The sequence below is a fragment of the Calliphora vicina genome, chromosome 4 (genome assembly GCF_958450345.1).
Source record: "Calliphora vicina chromosome 4, idCalVici1.1, whole genome shotgun sequence".
In the NCBI taxonomy this organism is placed as follows: domain Eukaryota; kingdom Metazoa; phylum Arthropoda; class Insecta; order Diptera; family Calliphoridae; genus Calliphora; species Calliphora vicina.
In genome coordinates, this window is record NC_088783.1 from 21,220,997 (window position 1) to 21,234,942 (window position 13,946).

A 13,946-nucleotide genomic window follows, 5' to 3' on the forward strand; every position below is an offset into this window, starting at 1 on the left:
TAGTTCAGTTCTAGTTCAGTTCTAGTTCAGTTCTAGTTCAGTTCTAGTTCAGTTCTAGTTCAGTTCTAGTTCAGTTCTAGTTCAGTTCTAGTTCAGTTCTAGTTCAGTTCTAGTTCAGTTCTAGTTCAGTTCTAGTTCAGTTCTAGTTCAGTTCTAGTTCAGTTCTAGTTCAGTTCTAGTTCAGTTCTAGTTCAGTTCTAGTTCAGTTCTAGTTCAGTTCTAGTTCAGTTCTAGTTCAGTTCTAGTTCAGTTCTAGTTCAGTTCTAGTTCAGTTCTAGTTCAGTTCTAGTTCAGTTCTACTTCCAGTTTAATATTCTACCAAATTAGTTTTTTTTTTAAATTATGAAATACATAGGTCCTTTGAATAAATTTTTCAAATTTATTTGTTATTCATTAACAACATTAGCCAAAATATGTTGGTTCATTGGAATTGCAAGTTAATTTAAATACAATAAAACTGTTTCAAACATTCCAAATATATTTTAATAATGCGAAAATAATTTGTCAGTAAAATTATTTTCCAAACAAATTTGTTTCTAGCATGGCTGGCTACCAAATATTTTTAAACTTTTTTTAGTGACAAAAATCAGCAATTTCTGATAAATACATAGCATATGATAATAAAAATATGTTAAATACGTACAAACATATAAATACTCGTATATTTTACTACAGCTCATTAAAAATATTTTAATTTATATGACCGCAAATATTTATTTTCATATTCAGTGTCTTTTTTGTGTTTTTTGTTTTGCTTTATTTTGAAAATAAACCAAAATACGAAAAACACATATTTGAAACTATAAAATTTTGAGAATGTTGTATGTGGGGTTGTAACCCACTTGTCGTAAATGCATTAAACCAAATATAATACGCTACAAATTGCTTTTGTCTAAGGCCATCAACCACCAGCAACCCCAACCCATACCGCATAACTCATCAGCTAAAAAAAAAATTATAAAAATATATATAAATTTCACAGTTGTAAATATAGTTTTTCTTTTTTTTCAAAATTAGCTCATAAAAATTTCAAGCAATATTTTAGTGAATATACAACACAAATAAGATCTGTTTGTTTTTAAAATATTAAAACTAAAATATGCGAATGCATTTTTGGGCCACTTAAAATTTTGTGTTGGCCAAAAAATGCTGATTTATGATGCTCGAATGTTTTCAGACTGAAAAAAAAGTTTAGCGATAACTAATTGAAATTATTTGGTGGTCTTAACAAATTTGGTGCATTAGAATAGAGAGTTACTAAAAATGGTCCTTTGGACCTAATAAAATTACGTAAAACTGTTACTATTAAAGCCAACTCAATCATGTTGTTGAATGTGTGTGAAAATGGGTATTAATGTTGAAACAAGTGTAGTTACAGTTTAAAGTGAACGGATTCAATACAGCAGATTATAACATTCCCATTTTTTTCAACTCCCCTTGGATTTATGCCTGTTGTAGCCACAATTTTCATTCAACTTTAATAAATTATAGTTGTTTTTTTTTACAAAACCACAATTTTAACCTGAAAACAATAACAGCTTACAAGCACTAATGAATATTTAATACATCAAATATTTGTATGTACAAATATTTTTTTTATTAAATGTTTGTTTTTAATCTCATTTTTAGTATTTAACAGAACTGAATACAGCAGAAAAAAGTTTACAACGAAGACAGCAAAATCATTTTTCATTGGTTAAATTTTAATTATTTTTCATCAACTTTTACAGAAAATGTAAAAACGAGGAAAAAAAAAGATATAATAATGAGCACAAAACAATGTTAATGAATTCAGTTTAAACAAATGAATATACATAAATAAATACATATGTACATGTGTACATACGAACGTACTTATTTAAATACTTACAAATGTACATGCTTAAAATCACCCACATCGTACAGGGTCTAACGAAAAGAGTTAAAACATTATTATGAATTAAATCTTACGGAAACATTGGCAAAATTTCTATTTCTATTTCTATCAAGTGTAATTCAAGCCTTAAATTATAGTCAAGCAATTGAGTTACAATTTTATTAAACTTTATTTCAATAGCTTTCTCCAGTAAAAAGGAAACATAAATTCAAGTCATATCTTTTATACTTGAAAAATATTTAATATTTTCAAATATTTTTCAAGTTTAAAACATAATTACATTTGCATTCAAGTCAAGTCAAATTCAAACAAAATGTTCAAGTGTTTGAATTTATGGGGCTTTGGTTTTTACTGAGAATTTATATATTTTATTTTTTATAAAAATATATACCAATCTTTTGAATATCACCCTTTTCAAATTCACATTTATGTGAATTTGAGATTGTTTTTATTTGAGGAATTTTATAATAAATTAAAATACAAATACCCATTTACATGCACACAGATACTACTTATTTCGTACATCTACATAAATGTTTGAACATCTGTATGTAATAAAAAATTTTGTAAGAAATAATAACAACAACAACGGCTAAATAAAATCAGTTTGGCACAAGTTTACAAAAATTAACAGCAGTAGTGGGTGGTGTATTTGGGTTATTTGAGGTTTTCACTCTTAATAATAATTTAAGAAAATTAAACCATTTAATTTTTGAGGTTTTTATTTAAAAGTATTTTTTTGTATTTTATTTTATTTTCATACTTCTTGCTCAATTTTATATTGTATATAAATTGAAGGCGGCCAAAACAGCCAAACAGAGATGGGATTAAAAATGTTTTCATTTATTTGGTAGAGAATTTGATGTTAAAATTGTATTAAAGGAAACATACTAAACATACATAAGTAGTAAAAGCCTGCACAAGACATATGTACTACTCTCAAATCAACAATACAAATTAAACTTTTCCAATTATTTAACTAATATGTCAAAATAGAAAACATACTAACAAATATTATTACAAAACAATGGAAACTTAGGTTTAATTTTTTTAGATTATGTGGCCCTTTTAGTGGCTCAGTTTATAAGTTTGTTCTTCCGTTTGTAAGTTCTATATTTTAAATTTGCTTGCCCACAAAGTATATATGTATATTCTGGATCGTTATAGATAGCGAAGTCGATATAGCCATGTCCGTCTGTCCGTCTGTATGTTGAAATCAACTTTCCGTAGCCTCCAAATAACTTACATATGTACATGATTCATGCATTATTCAATATATCGGAAATTTTTCCGGCTCGGTTGCTATTTATTATCGACTAAATCGGCCCACAATTGGCTGAGATATAAAGAAAAAACTGGGACAACCTCGATTTTTGATCTATATCTGGATTACTAAGTCATTAATATAGACAATATGGATATATAATGATTGATATTAGTCCATTGCAACGATGTATATAAGGCTATAGTAAGTTGGACCTACATTGGGTCAAAATCGGGAAAAATATTTTTTAACTCGAATTTTTTTTTTTTTCATTAAAAAATTTTTTTTGTCATAAATTCTTTTTCCAAAAAAAAAATAAAATTGGAAAAAACTTTTTTTAAAAAAAATGTTAAAGTATAACTCGCTGAAGGGAATACAAGATTCGCCACAGCCGAATATAGCTCTCTTACTTGTCTTTTATTACTGCTTCTCAGAGGACCAATTAAATTTTAAATTGGCTCCTTTGACATATTGAGTGTATCACTTAAAAATGCATGATTTGTACAATATTTATTCAAAGTATGGGCGACTATGAGCTATGACCTTTTCCCATCTTTCTGGAAACATACTAATTCCGAGCCAAATGAACTGCTCGAAACATATAGTAATCGGACGGGACATGGTCTGGACTATAAAACGGGTGAGGCAAAACATCTCAACCACTTCATTCTAAATACTTTTTAACATTCATTGCAACATGTGGCAGAGCGTTGTCATGATGGATTATTATTTTTTCGGCCAATTCTCGCTTCAAACGTATCTGTTGCTTTCGCTACAGGTTTCATGTGATGATCTGGTCAGATTTCAGCAGCTCATAATTGATAGCACCCTTTTGCTCCCTCCAAATACAGTACATTACCTGAGCGCCATGGATATTTGGCTTTGGTGTCGATTCGGCTGGTTGGCCGGTCTTCATATACAATCTCTAAAGCTTTGGATTATCGTAATGGATACATTTTTCATCGCAAGTAATGATTCGGTGCAAAAATGATTTTCTTTTATATCGTTCAAGCATCATTTCGGACTTGCAAAATCGTCTTTCAAAGTCTCTCAGCTTTAATTCGTATGCTACCCAATTTTCCTGATTTTGGATCAATCCTGCTGCGTTTTGAAATTGCTGTTTGAGTTTTGAAAGCTCTTGTTGAGTTTGACAACATTCTTCATGGACTAATGCCTCCAATTCTCGGTCTTCAAACTTTTTTGCTATCCTAGGCGGCGTAGAAACCGATGGAACACATTCTCCATAAGCTTTGGTGAGCAATCGGTGTGCTTCTGCGACACTATTTTTCAAATTAAGAAAGAAAGCAAAACTTCCAGCATATGACTCTTTGTTGGCACAAAGTTCGACATTTTCGAAGCAAAAAAAAAATTTGTTGTTTCCACTATAATGTTGAATAACTAAGTGAGAATAAATTACAGATATGTACCCTTCAAAATTATCGAGAAATGTCACAATATCCAAAAATTATCGATTTTTAAAATAACCAATATTTATAATAGTAATTAATTACTTCCCAGCTCGAAAAAGATGCAGTAAAGATGCCTTCCTAAAGACCTTATTATGCAGACAGAAAGACATCAAGCCGCATTGCAAAATCGTTTCAATATTACATGGCGAGCCATTGGCAGCCAAAGCCTTGCATACTCGCATCTTTTAGAGGGCTAATAGAAGGCCTACTGAAGAATGCATATTAGAAGGTCTTCCGTTAAAGGTCTGTAAGGATCTCTGTCACGTAATGCCTGAAACAATAGAGTTTCTACTAAACTGACATTGAAAGCCTAATTAAAGGTCTAATCAGGAAAAATATTCTTAATGAAATCAGCATAAAAGCTATAGAATGGACTTTCACGTGATCTTTACAAAATACTAAATTTTTTAAAAGATTTTTTACCTCCTATTTTCATGTAACGGTTTATTATAAAGAGAGCAAAATAAATTCTATTATGGGGAGGCAAAATATAGAAATAATTGCAAAACCATTTAAGTTTGAATTTTAAATAAAGGTTTGTTAGATCTTATTTTGAAATGAAATGTTGAATGTGACATCACATTTTTTGAAAAGAGAACATCTTCTGTGAGAAGACAGAGTGGAATAAGTATCGCAACTTTAAGAATGTGTAAATATACCATGTAATAATATACCTAAAAAGTGAAGTTTAACAAAAATTTTCAATGCAAATAATTTATAAAAACTCCGTTTTAACATAAATCTTAAACATATTGGTTTATATTATTAAGTTCTTTATTCTAAACAAACTTCATGAACAACTTTTATTAATTTAATTTTCTTGGAATTATAGCCGATAAAATAGGCATCCCAAAAACCAAATGCTTCAAACTTAAATATTTTCAAGCATTTCCTCTTCTCTTCGCAGTCTTCTCTTATTTTAGGTTTGTGGCAAATACTTTAATCTTTAAAAGTTGGCAAAAGATTTAAGGCCACAAACGAAAAAACTATAAAAGGAAATAACCAGAATGGGTTTGTTTGTTTATTTATTTACCAACTCTTTTGTCTTTATATGTATGTAGTTGCAGAGCTGGATAATGTTAGGATATGTGTGTCTTTGGAAAATGTAACAAACACATTGACCTCTAGTCAAACACTTTTAACCAAGTTTATAACCATTTCATATTATTCTCAGTTTTGTTTCTATTGCAAGAAAACAACAACAACAAACATGAACAACTGGAAAAATAAGAAAAACTTAGAAAAAAAAAATTATAAAAGAAAAACAAAATCTAAGCCTTTGGCATACAAAGAAAAACAAAAACTGAAACTACATTTACAACAAGAAAAATAAACATTTTATTTAGCAGGTCACCCGTATATGATGATTGTTATGAGTAGGTGTGTGTGTTTTGTGTTTTTATTTTAAGTATTTTTGGAATACAACCAAAGACAAATAAAAATCACAAACATTCACACATTGTAACAGTCACACGTCATATCATCGTCCTCGTCATCATCATCATTCTCATTGCATTATTATGCTTCTCAAGGCACCACTCAAGCGTTCATAGGCTTTTGTGTTGCCATTTGACACCATTTTCTTAGTAAAAATCTTAATACACACACTCTCTCACACACCCATCTACTTACTCATATCCTTATACTCACTTACTTAGTTAATCACACTTGCACATGTACTCTTTTACGAGTGTGTGCGTGTATCTGTGTGCATAAGCAAGTGTGTTGTGTGCATAAATATACATAGATACATACATAAGTAAATAACTAAGTAACTAAGTAAGTTTGAGTATTACTCATAGTCTTAGTTGCTCAACAATGACTACTGCCGATACAGAGTGTCACAATAAAATATGATAGTGATATGATCACAGCCATTTATTAATAACAATATTACCATTTATTCAACAATATTATGCTCGCTGTAATTATTCGTATATTTGCTGAAACCATATTATGTTAAAATTACTATTCAAGCGACTGCGACCGGTTGCAATAATCAAATGTTATTTGTAGAACGAACTAATACAATGTTCTGTTAACAATATGATAACTGCCAACATACTTTAGACCTACTTTGGCCTATATTTAATTACTAAGTCACATGATACTCAGATAGCGTGTATATCAAATGACCGGCATTGGATCAATTTCGGGGTGTTTGGTGTATGACTTATATTGGGTGTAAGGCTTAAAAAAGCGGGATTTACAATATGTAGCCTGTTACCCCTGTTTTAAATAACTTATATGGGAAATTTCACAAGAATGATAACCACGACTGAAAAACCAAAAACGTTTGAACCTTTTTTTTAAGATTATTTGAATAGGAGAAAACACTAAAATGTTATCAAGAATTGGAGGTGTTACTCCATGAAGATTGTTGTCAAACTCAATCAGAGCTTTCAATAATATTATACTCAATCAGTAATTTCAAAACTTTTGCAAGCAACATGATTCATCCAAATGCAGGAAAATGGGGTACCAACTAATTGATGCTAAGAGACCTTAAAAGACGATTTTGTATGTCTCAAATGTTGCTTGAACGCTGTAAAAGAAAATCATTTTTGCACCGAATTAATACTTGCGATGAAAAATGAATCCAGCCGAAATGACACCAAAGACAAACCTAATGAATGTTCTGTAGTTGGTGGGAGCAAAAGGGTCCTATCTACTATGAGCTGCTGAAATCTAACTAGAAGCGTTTGAAGCGAGCTTTGGAAGAAAATGCTCACAATGTGCACCCAGACAACGTAATATCATGACAATGCTCGAACACATGTTGCAATACCTGTTAAAAAGTATTTAGAATGAAGTGGTTGGGAAGTTTTGCTTCACCCACTTTACTATTTCTATACCCGCGACTACAATTTGTTTCGATCGATTCAGAACGCTCTCTCTTGGATATGCTTCGCTTTGGAACTGAGTATTCGATATTGGCTTGATTTGTTATTGGCTTCAAAAGATGAGTAGTTCTTTTAGCTTGGAAGCCATATGTTGCCAGAAAGCTAGGAAAAGGCCATAGATAACAATGGACAATACTTTAACTGCCTGTTCCACGATGAGTCGAACAAATTTGTATGAAAAACACTCAGTTTTTAAAATTCTTTCGAATAGTTTTCATACAAATTTGTTCGAATCATTTTTTTTCGACATCGTGAAACAGGCCTTGGATAAATTTATATTGTACAGATATTTCGAAATAAAATCTAAAAATTTTAAAAAACAAGTAAGAGAGCTATATTAGGCTGTGCCGAATCTTATATACCCTTCACCAAATTATACTTCAAAATAAAAAATTTAAATATTTTTAGGTGAACAAATTTTTTTTCTTAGTTTTTTCAGTTTTTGAAAAAAAAATTTTGAATTGTTTTTTTTTTAAATTTTAAAACTAATTTTTTTTTATTGAAAAAAAAAGTTCGGGTTAAAAAATATTTTCCGATTTTGACCCATTGTAGGTCCAACTTGCTATGGTCTTATATACATCGTTGCAAAGGTCTTTGAAATATCTATCATTAGATATATATTGTCTGTATTAATGACCTAGTAATCCATAGCTATCTATAAGGATCCAGAATATATATACTTTATAGGGTCGGAAATGAAAAATGTAGAAATTACAAACGGAATGACAAACTTATATATACCCTTCTCACGAAGGTGAAGGTATAAAAATACCCTTACATTAAGTACCCATATATTGTCATATTACAATCATGTTTAGTATCCACGGATATGGAAACGTCGGTTCAGTCAATGATGAGCAATACCAATATAATTATTATAAACTTCTGTGAGTTTAAGTTAAAATTATGAACTTTCAGCAGAATATCACATAACCCAACAAACAATCGATCTTTTGCACACTTTGTTTGGTTACCCCGTTATTAGTATTATATTGTTAAGTGTTTACCTTTTAAAAACGATGGTTTATTTCCTTTAAATAAACCGGATGTGAGTTGCCTAGATTGTTCTTAACGGTCAAAACTCGTATATTCGAATTCTAGAGCTTTCGATGTCAATGTTAGCAGCTTAAAGATTTAGTGTTGCCATACTTAAAAACATAATGAGTTTGTTTTAAATATATTAAATTGTAAAAAACACCTTTACTTGCCACACTCTGTATTCAAGTATCTGTTCTTCTAGGTGCTGTTCTTGTTGTTATTGTTTACGTTATTATGATTGTTGATGTTGTATTTTTGTTGCAAATGTTACATGTTGTTGTATGTAGCCTTTGGCGTTTATTTAATACACTTTCTTACATAAACACACTGATTAAGTGTCTTTTGGTGTTTTTGTTTAGATTTTATTGTATGTATGTGTTAGATTTTATTGTATGTATGTGTTGTATTTACATATATTTATGTTAATAACTTTTTTTTTAAAATTTTCTTTACTGTATGGTTTTCAGCCGAAAACTAACACCTCTTTGGTCATGATTACAATTACGAATTTCACTTTCATTAAAATTCTTCTAAAGGAACCCAGCAGTTCTATCCAAGTGTGGCGAACTAGTGATTTAACCCATCATTGGGGTAACCGCCAGTTGCAGAATTTCCTAGACAGAGAGTATATTCCAGATTACATAAGGATGCTTAGTGATAATTGACACTCTGGTGGGTAAACTACCATCTTTCTAAATTGCAGTACAAACAAGCGATTAAAATGACTATGTCCCAGAGTATATGGAAACAATTAAGTAACAATTGACTACACGCTAGGTTACCTGGGTGTATAAAGTAACCAATTGACTTCTCTCTGCAGTACAAAGACCGCATACATAACAAATTATCCAAAAATATAGAAATTGGAGACAGTTGAGTATTTAGACATTAGGGACAATTACTATCTAAAGGAATAGACTAATTTTTTTGTAGATAATGCAGAACTGCTGGGATTTGTGTGTGAGTGTTTGACTCGGAACTTATAATTGCGTAGATAGAGTGAAAAGGTTAAAGATATAAAATGGTAATTTAATATATTGATTATATGGTAAATTTATATAAGTAAAGTGTTTTTTTTTTGCTTCGCATTAAGTTTGCAAAATTGCGTACAATAATTGGCATACTTGATGTTAGATAAGTTAATTAAAAGAAGCTATTTAGTTTCGTAAATGCTTGGAATTAAAACACCACCATGCCACATTATGCAAAATGCGTCAAACAATTCGAAATATTCTTAAAATAAAACAAAAAATAAAAGTGCCTTTTGAGATTTTCTAGAACATTTGATAGTTTTGCAGAAAAAGTAAATTAATATTGGGTGTATGACTTAAATATGCGGTATTTTTTTTAAATGTTTAGCTTTTATTTTGAATCATTTAAAAAGCATTGGCCATTGTTAGCTGTGATATTTTCCCATATTAATAGATGGGACCCTTTTGCTCCCATAAAATACAGAGAAAACCCATAGCCCATGGATATTTGCCTTTGGTTTCGATTCGGTTGGTTGGCTGGGCTTCTCTTGTTTTTCGGAAATAATGATTCGGTGCAAAAATGATTTTCCTTTCAAGCACCATTTTTGACATACAAAATCATTGTTCAAGGTTTCTCGGCTTCAATTCGTACGGCACCCGATTTCCATGCTTTTGGATGAATCATGCTGCTCGCAAACGTTTTAAAATTGCTGCCTGAGTAGCTCCCAATGATTTTGTAAGCTTGAGTTTTACAACAATCTTCATTATTGGGCTTCAAACTTTTTTGGCTGGCCTGGGTGATATTTGTCTTCCGTGTCAAAATCACCACTTCTCAACCGCACAAACCATCTCCGTCACTTTCAAACCAATGAAACACATTCACCATAAGCTTTGATGAGCAATCGGAATGCTTCAGTAGCACTTTTTTCGAAAGATACGCCATCTATGGTAAATCCCTTATTATTAATTCATACAACCAATAGTTAGATACATATGAATCTAAGTATCTATCAATAGTCTACATAAGTCATTAATTTTTTTTCTATCATGACAATAGATAACAATAATTTTTGCTATGAAATAAGTAAGGTATTTTTCATATGGTCGAAATTTTGCTTCAATCATATGCCTTTTTATACAGTAAAATTTTAGCTTCAATCAAAGACCTTTGTACAGTTAGGTTTTAGCTTCAATAGTAGGTCTTGAAACAGCCAGATTTTAGCTTCAATCAAAGGTCTTTATCCGGTTAGATCGTAGATCTTTATACAATCAGCTTTTGTCTTCAGTCATAGCAGTCGGAGGTCTTTATACAGTCAGATTTTATCTTCAATCGTTTGTCTTGAGACAGTCAGATTTAAGTTTTAATTGTTGATCTTAAGTCAGATTTTAGCTTCAATCGTTAGTTAGATTTAAGCTTCAATCATATGTCTTTATTTAACCAGATTCTTTCTTTGATCGTTGGCCTTTATTCAGTCAGATTTTAGCTTCAATCGTAGGTCTTTATTCAGTCAGATTCCACCTTTTGCTTCAATCGTAGGTCTTTATTCTGTCATGTTTTATCTTCAATTCTAGGTCTTTATTCAGTCTGATTATAGCATCAATCGTGGGGTTTTATTCAGTCGGATTCTAGCTTCAATCAAAGTCCTTTGTACAGTCAGATTTTAGCTTCAAACATAGATCTGTATTCAGTCAGATTTTAACTTCATTTTAGCTTCAATTGTATGTCTTTATTCAGTCAGATTCTTGCTTCAATCGTAGGCTTTTATTCAGTCAGATTTTAGCTTCAATCGAAAGTCTTTATTCAGCCAGATTTTAGCTTCAATCGTGGGGTTTATTCAGTCAGATTCTAGTTTCAATCGTTGGTCTTTATCCGTAGGTCTTTATTCATTATTCGTAGGTCTTTATTCAGTCAGGTTTTAGCTTCAATCAAATGTCTTTATTCAGTCAGATTTTATTTTCAATCGAAAGTCTTTATTCAGCCAGATTTTAGCTTCAATTGTATGTCTTTATTCAGTCAGATTCTTGCTTCAATCGTAGGTTTATTCAGTCAGATTTTAGCTTCAATCGAAAGTCTTTATTTAGCCAGATTTTAGCTTCAATTGTGGTCTTTATTCAGTCAGATTCTAGTTTCAATCGTAGGTCTTTATCCGTAGGTCTTTATTCATTATTCGTAGGTCATTATTCAGTCAGGTTTTAGCTTCAATCAAATGTCTTTATTCAGCCAGATTTTAGCTTCAATTGTAGGTATTTATTCAGTCAGATTCTACCTTCAATCGTAGAAATTTATTCAGTCAGATTTTAGCTTCAATCGTGGGTCTTTATCAGATTTTATCTTAAAACCAATAACTATCAGATCCTGTGTCTGCCTTGCCAGGCAAAACAAAATAAGAAATGTTCAAAATAAGAAATGAATTTATTGTATTTGAAATTGATTTCAGGTTTAAACCAAACTTAACATAAACCATATAGGTTCCAATTTTTTTAAAGTATATATAGATTGGCCAGCTAGTATCTTAAATGTCACCTGAAAAACTTTTCCAAATATATCGTTTTACTAACAATTTTCGCTTAAGTACGGCAATAATTTTTATTCAACTGTTTTATTTTTACCATTTTTATCAACGTACTTTACAAATGCAATACAACAAACATTGTCACGTCATGTCCTCTTTGCTTGACATAACAAATGACGGCAATGTCGAAAACAATTCAATTATATTACAGTATCTTTATAATAATGACATCATATATGAACGAATAAAATGCATGTCATTTGCATTGTTTCTTAGATAATAATAATAATAATAATATCTCCATTCGAATAAGAACAAATTTGGCTTGTATCTATTTAATTAATGGTCTTTACATAAGCGATCTCATATATATTTTATCTCATTATATTTTAAACCACGAATCAGTTCTAAAGCAATGGAATCAGTTTGAAATCCATATCAACTATTTAAATTCAAACAGATGTATTGTTTTACCCTTGCCATTTTTATCAATTCATTTTTGAAATTGTGCCCTAGTTTGAAAACCCCTTTTGATCAACAAACACAATAAATCAACTTTCTTTATAACATTTTATTCAAATGAGTAAATTTATTAATTTTTGTATAAGATACGATCTTGAACACTTCAAAATTGTTCATTCAAAGCGGGTCGTTGATATTGAAATGATAATACACATTTGTGTTTTAAATTCTTTTCAAATATTTTCTTTATTGGTTCATTTGCTCTGATAACAAATCATGTATTGGCATATTAAATACATTTAATTTTTTTTGTTTTCATCGATAACGTTAGATAAGAGTAGAAATTTTTGAACAACTTTTATTTCCGGCTGCAATACAAATATGACACATATATGGTGCGACTCAGTTGTATTTGAAATTTTCGGTTGAAAGGGCGCTTTTATTTAGGGGGCGGAAATTCTGAGAATTTTTAAGCGAATACTTAGTATATGTTTTTTGTTTAGTTGTCGTTAATCGGTTATTGATAATCTTGGATTGATTTCGGAATACGTTGTATGTGCTTTTTTATCTTGTGTTATTTTAGCAGTTTTAAAAAACTAGTAAGAGATTAGTAAGTTTATTAGAAATTGAATATGGAATAATATAGTGTTTTCAGTAGTTTTAGCAAAAAGAAAAATTACTCTTAATTGTATCAACTGTTAAAGTGAAATGTGTTATAGAAATTTAACAAAATTTAAAATTGTTAAACTTTTGCACTAAAATTGTTATCAATAACATGTTTGTTATAATTTTGTTGTAAAAATGTTTTTAATTTAAGTTAATTGTTCCTTAAACTTGCTTAATATGTGTTTATGTACTATAAATTTATGTTGTTTTGCCTTTATAAAGACAGTGTGTCATAATTATGAACCACTGTCATTATATTGTTAACCCCATTTCATTAAAATTCATTGAGTTGTACTGTAGCTGGAAACTCTTCTTTATTAACACGTTTGTCTCTCTTTCTCGCTCTCTCTCTGTCTGTCTATTTCTATGAAAATTAATAATATTTACAAATGCGATTTATTTTTTATGTGACGTATTAAAGATCTCATTTGACAAGTGCTAAGAATAACAATATTTGTTTATATTCTTTTTTTAAATTAAAGAAACATTTATAAATAGATAACAAGTGTATTTTTTGTATTTTGTGAACATTGATTTAAAAATAACACAACTAAAGGTAAATTGGTCGGCTGTAGTTATTTTTGAATGCCCTACCTCTTAGTACTAAAAAGAAATTTATATAATAAAAAAAATCGTTTTATTTAATAGCTAGAAATATTCATTAGAGGTCTTCTTAAATTATAGACATTCGAACGTTTCTAATTCTTACTAAATTCTATAAAGATTTAGCTTTTCCCCTCTTTCGGTGTGTGTAAATCACGTTGAGCTCCTAAATACGAAACTT

General features: G+C 30.1%; 1 protein-coding gene across 9 annotated transcripts in view; it reads left to right on the plus strand.

The window, feature by feature from the left end:
- Positions 1 to 13,946, plus strand: part of dnc (phosphodiesterase dunce) — a 418,093-nt gene that overhangs the window by 364,837 nt on the left and 39,310 nt on the right. Inside the window, exon 1 of one of the 9 annotated variants that reach the window (XM_065510438.1) lies at positions 12,934 to 13,048. The exons of the other annotated variants lie outside the window; for them this stretch is intronic. The gene's annotated coding sequence lies outside the window, so the exon portion shown is untranslated. Of the gene's footprint in view, positions 1 to 12,933; positions 13,049 to 13,946 lie in introns of those variants that run through there. 9 annotated transcript variants of the gene reach the window in all.